At 31.0% G+C, this 7,261-nt stretch overlaps 1 long non-coding RNA gene across 1 annotated transcript; it reads left to right on the forward strand.

Annotated features, from left to right (window-relative positions):
* Window positions 1–470: 470 nt before the first annotated feature.
* Window positions 471–4,541, forward strand: LOC134277877 (uncharacterized). Its single transcript, XR_009994342.1, has 5 exons — window positions 471–571; window positions 952–1,011; window positions 1,346–1,417; window positions 2,216–2,343; window positions 3,954–4,541. It is a non-coding gene; the product is annotated as an uncharacterized LOC134277877 (long non-coding RNA).
* The last annotated feature ends 2,720 nt before the right edge of the window (window positions 4,542–7,261 follow it).

Consider the following 7,261-nt stretch of genomic DNA (forward strand, 5'->3'; position numbering starts at 1 on the left):
GGCCACAATTAAAGGGTGAAGGTCAAATGGCTAAAACGTAGCACATGTAGGAAATTCATATGCCTCCCTTTCAATGATAAAAATAAAAATAGCTCACATGTTTTAGATACTTTTGGGGTATAGAATAAAAGTAGAGTGTCTAAAGTTTACATTGATATGCAGCAAGGTGCATTTCAAGCAAAAATTATGCCTAGAAATATGAATTGAAAAGAGCATTCATTTGGTTTGTTTACACTTTTTTTGCCAAGCGAGAGCTATCCTGAGGTCATGACGTCAGAAGTTTATTAATAACCAGGGAATTCCACATTCAACACCCCTATTTCTGGATGTGAATATTTATCTGACACGTTGCTCTATCATGTGGTCAAAGATATTTTGGAAATGAAGATTTTTAAAAAAGTTACAAAGAAAATAAAACACATGTTTTTACTATATAAGTCTATATGTAAGCTAATTGTGGTCCGGGTCCGTATGACTTCATCTTTTATACAGTCGGGTTCGGGGTTTCGGGCGGCCATGGCGAATTTTCGGCAGGATTTTACCCCAGTGAAAAAGGCTTGTAATCCACAGTGTAGGTCGTTTAAAGTTGTTTCACATTGTTTATGATTGTGATTATGTTATCGCTCACCTATATGTTTAATGTCAGCTATGCTAAATAACCCATTTCTGTGTAATTTGAGAGAATGTTTTGACATGTGGTTAAAGTATGGCGTGCTATTCATGTTATCATTTAAAAAGTCGATCCTAAATAAATCTGTCTTAAAAAATACATTTTACGAATGACATTTAATATGATTGATTAGAGTATAGGTATCCATATATAAGAGATATTATTTTGCATTACATTTAAACATGTTTTTCTGTCCTGTTTGTCTGTCAATTGTTGCTTTACTTCCTTTGTAAAATGAGGTTAAATCGAGTATCACTGAATATTGTATGCTTTTTTTTCAGGATCAGCTAAGATGTTGTTTCACTGGATTATTTAATTGGGCATATAATTGGATAATTCTGGTAAGTTTGTCTTATTTTTGTTTACATTTCCTATATGAAGGTCATCTTTGCATTTAAGCATAATTATGTAAAGTTCTGTTTTGAATGTAAATGCTGTATTTATCCTCATTTCATGTGATTTATAGTTGTATAACCTGCATGTAACTCAGAGTGCATTTAATATTTCTATGATGGATCATTCTATGATTGAATTTCAATCAGAAAAATATTCGCTAAATTTTGATAAAATACATGGTATCTTTTACATTTCTGTCCCTTTTGTCTGTAAATTATTGCTTTACTTACATTGTAAAATGAGGTTAATTGTGTATCACTGAATTGTATGATTTTTTAGGATCAGCTGAGATGTTATTTCACTGGATTATTTAATGGATAGACTTATTGGGCATATATTTGGATATCTCTGGTAAGTTTGTCTTTATTTTGTTTACATTTTCCTATGAAGGTCATCTTTGCATTTAAGCATGATTATATGGTTAATTTAATTACTGTGTAATACTTATGTGATCTGTTGTCTCTAACTTACATTCATATAAGCACAGTCTTATTTTGTCTAAAATATATTAACACATGATTAAGGGATCTTCAGAATATTAATAAGTCCTTTTGTATAAATTATATGATTTAATTTCATAATTCATTATGTATGTTACCCCCATGGAATTCAGACTTACTAAATGGTGATCAAAGAGATATTAATTAGGAATCTAATAAGAGAAAAAGGAAGAATTTACAAAAGATTAATTCTAAGTTATTTACTTTTTGTTTTGATTCTAAATATGTGTGATATATGGCATACATATCATTTTCATTTTCACTTTTGTTTCTTGGTAATGAGCTTTTCAAAAAAAATTAAGGACTACATGTTGTATATGCTAAAAAAGATGTATTTTTCTGTATGCAGTACTTACAGTTATTAAACTAAATTGAATCTGCTGTTAATAAAAAGTCTTTTAGTGTCTAAATGATTAATTTGATAATCATTTTATTTATGATATCAATACAGTAATTGTGCTCTTTTTTTATCTAAAGATAACATGATGCACTTTTCTCATCTGGAGTTAATGTTAAAAACAATTTGTTTTGAGATTAAAAACAAACATTTTCATGAACTTTTTTGGGCATTGTACATGTTGTATTTAAACATGCATTGTTTCACACAGTACTCTGTCATATTAACAAAATGGTTTTATTTTCTATACAGTCCTCAACCTGGAAGATATGTTTTGTTCCTAACCATCTATAATCCATTCTCTATGAAGTTCAGACTGTCTGCTCTTCCTTTGGAAATACACAGTTAGTCAACCAACATAGAAACACACAAACTTGAAGGTAAAGTTTCAATGAGATACAATTGTAATATATATTTATTTATTATTTTATTATTTTTTTTTTTTTACATATGCATGTTTATAATATTGAATTGATATGTAAATGATATATTTAAATAAAAAGGGCTTGGTGGTCATGGTCATGTTTAAACTATATTGATCTCCTTTAGAAGAAGAAGAAGAGCTCCATTTCAATATATATACAAAAATGCATGATCAAATTTTGAAACTAAAATGTATGAAAGTTTTCTTTGCCAAATGATAGTTAACAGCTGAAGATAGCATATCTATAAAATAAGTTAAATATGGCTAATTTGTAACCCCCCCCCCCCCCCCCCCCCCCCCCAGCTTCCTTAATATCATAGTTGGTAAAGATAGCAAGTTTTGACTCCAATTGCTGATGAATTCTGAATTTCCCATTTAATATTAACATTATATCACAGGAAAAGAATACTATAATGTAGCACATCAGGATGATCAGAAAAGAAATCTTAATGACCCTCTTAACTATGTATAAAGACTGTAACCTTATAACTGATGTAAGATAATCTGATTGTGTGGAATTAAAATTCCCTGGTGTTTCTACTACCCAAGATCTTCTTATGAGTGCATGGGACTGTTGTAAACCTTCTCCTGTTTATAAAAAATATACCTTGGAGCATGACACTTTATACATAAAAGGTACTTTCAATATCATTTCTATGAGTTTTTGTTCTTTCTTTTTAATAATCTAGTGTTATATCTCATTTAAACCCATTAATATGTATGCTTCCAAAATCTTAGATCTGTCTGTATAGTTTTTTCAGCTCTTTGAACACAAATACCCTGATTCAATCTTTTGAGGTAAACATGATAGAGACATCATAGATGATTATCAGAGTGTGTATCACAATCTTAACCATAAGGTCAATTTAAATGGTCTAAGGCACAACAAATGAAAGTGAAAATTTTTTTTTTTTTTTATTAGAATACATAATTTTGTAATAAACAAATACTGGAAAAGTTACTCTCATAATAAGCCTTAATGTCCTCCAAGAATTCAGTTTGGACTTCCTCCATTAATCCTTGTATCTTCTCCAATGGTTTTGTGGGCTAAAATTCATGTGTCTTTAACAACATTTTTTTTCTGACAACTGTTTTCTCTTATCATCTATAAACTTGACTTCTTCTCTAGTCAAAGGTCTTTCAGGGTAATCCAAGTAATTCTTACCCTCTTTTGGTAATAAATGGTTATATTTTTCATTGGCTTCTTCTGCAATCAAGGGTCTTTCTATGTAATCTCTGACAACATTAGGATCACCCTTCTCTGGACTTAATTGATTATATTCTTGTTGAGAAATGATCTCAATAGTGCCATCTTTTTTTATTTTAACTGGTATACCTCTGTCTATATCTTTCCCTGAAAGAACTCTCTTTCCAAACTGAATTTTACTCATTCCTTTACTCATTTCTTTACTGGAGGTGTTACCCATGGTTAATATGAAAAAGTCAAAATCTTATGTTACAACTTGTATTTATACCCTTTTTGTCTATATTTAGAATTCCATCAAGCTTATATTGTATAACAATTTTTTTTTTTTTCAACTAAGACTTTTTTAAAATATTTTTCAGGATTCTCTAGTGAGGGCTTATGGAAATGATCTATGTCTACTCTCAGAATGGTGAAAGACTATCAGATTATATGCAAAGGCTAACAGAATATCCTCTCTTGGAATACTGAAACAAGAAAATCAAACAGGAGATGGATGGAGGATTTAAGAAGCACATAGATAAATATGATTTCCAACGAATTTAACCAGTATTATCATAGACTGTGGTTTACAGGATGACAAAGTAACAGGATTGTATCTTTTTACTGTCAGACACTGACTATGGATAAGATGTACCCATTTATTAAACTGAGATCTAGTCAAATCAAGTACAATTGTATTGAAAATATGATTTTCTGATAGCATGAACTCTTTAAAAATTAATTCTCACAGACCTCAAAGTATCTGAATGTGACTTTTATTTTTACCAATTTCTATTGAAGACTGTTGTTATGTATGAGAAGTGTACATTTAAACCTTTTATTTTTCATCTTATTTCTATAACCCCCTAGAAATTACACAGATATTCAGATGCTGGATTTAATATTATTATTTAACTTTCCTGGAATGGTAAATATATTTTGTTTGTGTATGTATCATTTTTTAATTTTGAATTTAAAAAAGTCATATGAAAGTGATTTTTTCCATAAAATTTTTACTTGATTATTTCATCTAAAGTGCAGATACATGTGTATATGTAAAAAATAGCTTTGAACATATCATGCAACCCCTGCATGGTTGGAAGTTCTGTTCTAAATTAAGATCTTACAGGTAGTGTTGTACTTCACTTATAAGTGACTTATAGATGACTAATACTTGATAAAGTATGAAGGGTTAATTGCTTGACTTATAAGTCACTTATAGTCACTTATAAGTGACTCTACTTGCATAAAGCATAAGTGGCTAATACTGGCTTATAAGTCACTTATAGGTCAAGCAGCTCATTTGCATATAAAATCCTAATGAGTAACATATTAGTCACTTGTAAGTTAAATGTATCAGTGAAGTGTAAGTCCAGAATAAACAACTTATAAGTATAAGAATAAATCACTTATAAGTCACTTATCAGAAATTTCTGTAAGGGGAGCCCCGCCCTAACACCAGAACCCCCAACCCAGGGGCCATGAAATTCACAATTTTGGAAGAGGTAGCCTTATTCAACATAACTATGTACTTGGTTAGTTTATTCAATACTCAGGAGCAAAGAAGATTTTCAAAAAAATAATTCATTTTTTACTATATAATCTATATAACCCTGCCCTAGCACTAGAACCCCTGACCCTGGGGCCATGAATTTCACAACTTTGGAAGAGGCAGCCTTATTCAACATAGCTTTGCACTTGGTTAGTTTATTTAATGCCCATGAACATAGAAGAAGAATTTCAAAGAATTTTTGCATTTTCACTATAATATTATTTATATAGCCCCACCCTACCACTAGAACCCCTGACCCTGGCGCCATTAAATTCACAATTTCAGAAGAGGCAGTCTTATTCAACATAACTATGCACTTGGTTAGTTTATTTTAAATGCCCACAAACAGAAAAGAATAATTTCAAAGAATTGATGCATTTCACTATAGCCCCGCCCTAGCACTAGAACCCCTGACCCTGGGGCCATAAAAGTCACAATTTTGGATAAGGTGGTCATTTTCAACTTACCTATGCACTTGGTTAGTTTATTTAATGCCCAGAAACGGAAAAGAATTAAAAAAAAATAATGCATTTTCACTATATAACCTGTTTAGCCCCGCCCTAGCACTAGAACTCCTGACCCTGGGGCCATGAATTTCACAATTTTGCTAGAGGACTAAATGCTGATTACAATCATACCAACAGTTTAACTGCTCGATGTCTAGGAGTAAAGAAGAAGATTTTTAAAGATTGCACTAATTTTAGTGGTTTTTTGCCCCACCCCGCAGGCCCAAGGGGGGCTGGGACCATGAAATTCACAATTTTTGTTCCTCTTCACCCATACATGCTATATGCCAAATTTGGTTGAAATTGGTTCAGTGGTTTCAGAGAAGAAGCTTGAAATGTTCAAATGTTAACGTACGACGACGGACAAAAACAGATAAACTGGTTTAGAAATCAGGATGTTATTAAAATTTTGAATATTTTTCATACATTACGAAGATATACTAAACAGATTTTGAGGAACGTCTTGTCTGACCTTAACTTCATTCTTTTGAAACTTCAAAATTTTCATCACTACATATCACTTTGAATAAAGTCACAGTTCTCCAAATGGTCTATTCTTTTGAACAATGCTGAATCTAGTTTATCCAAAGAAGTTTGGTTGAAGTTGTCTATGATGGCTTGACTATATAAAGCAGAGGGGCACCAGACACTTTGATCAGAAAGCTCATTGGATAAAAATAGCAATACATGGCTTACAAACTCTAGGCTGTGGGTCCCCCAATTTGCAAGATATATTAAACTGACACCTTTGGAGAGGGGGTCATTGAAGTTCTTTGAAATAAAAATTTAATTTTCTGAAAATTAAGATGTTAGCTAGGAAATTCGACATCCAGAATACATATAAGGAAAATTCCATATTTGAACACAACAGAATGATCTACGTATTTCTGTTTAAATCAATGTATATTTATCAAGTATTTATTTGAGTTGTCAGATAAAAAAAAAAAGGAGTTATATTACAGATGCCTAGCATTTTTTCCATTCTTACAATTCAAATAACATTTCTTCATTTAAAAGATAAATTACAGTAATTCACTTTGAAATTCGAATTTAAAACCAAAAAATTAATAAGTATAAAACCCATCCATTTGCTTCTAGACAAAATTACACAGTGATTCCTACAAGGTACTCCAACATTCTTGTGTTTGGCTCTAATTAAGCCTTTGCAATGATAAATATTGATAATTTGCTTCATTTCTTTTATATTGATAATTTGCTTCATTTCTTTTAGAGAATGCGGGTTCATAAAGGTGTCATCGATTGATAGAATTTACACAGTGACTCTCAACAGTGTGTTCAATTTTCAAATACATAAAAACAAAATCATGCTTTTGCATAAATCAAGCATGGTGTTGGTTTAAAGCAAATGAACAAAAAAGACTTTAAAAACATCAAGTCTTCTTGATGACAAAAATTTAGTCAAAATAGATCTTTCCTCTGAGTGGTAGTTAAATTTAAGTTCAAAATTATTTAAAATTTGTTAATTTTCTTAAAATTTCGAGGTAACAGAATTTCCCAGTAGATGTTTCCAATTTCTAGAGGCCAGGCCTTATACATGAAAAAAAAGTGGAAAATCCCTTTCCTGTGTAATATTTCATCGTTAATATTGTAATCACTGAACACAATTTTA

This window comes from Saccostrea cucullata, unplaced genomic scaffold, assembly GCF_032062105.1.
Source record: "Saccostrea cucullata isolate Sc308-1 unplaced genomic scaffold, CSIRO_AGI_Scuc_v1 ctg6357, whole genome shotgun sequence".
Lineage (NCBI taxonomy): Eukaryota > Metazoa > Mollusca > Bivalvia > Ostreida > Ostreidae > Saccostrea > Saccostrea cuccullata.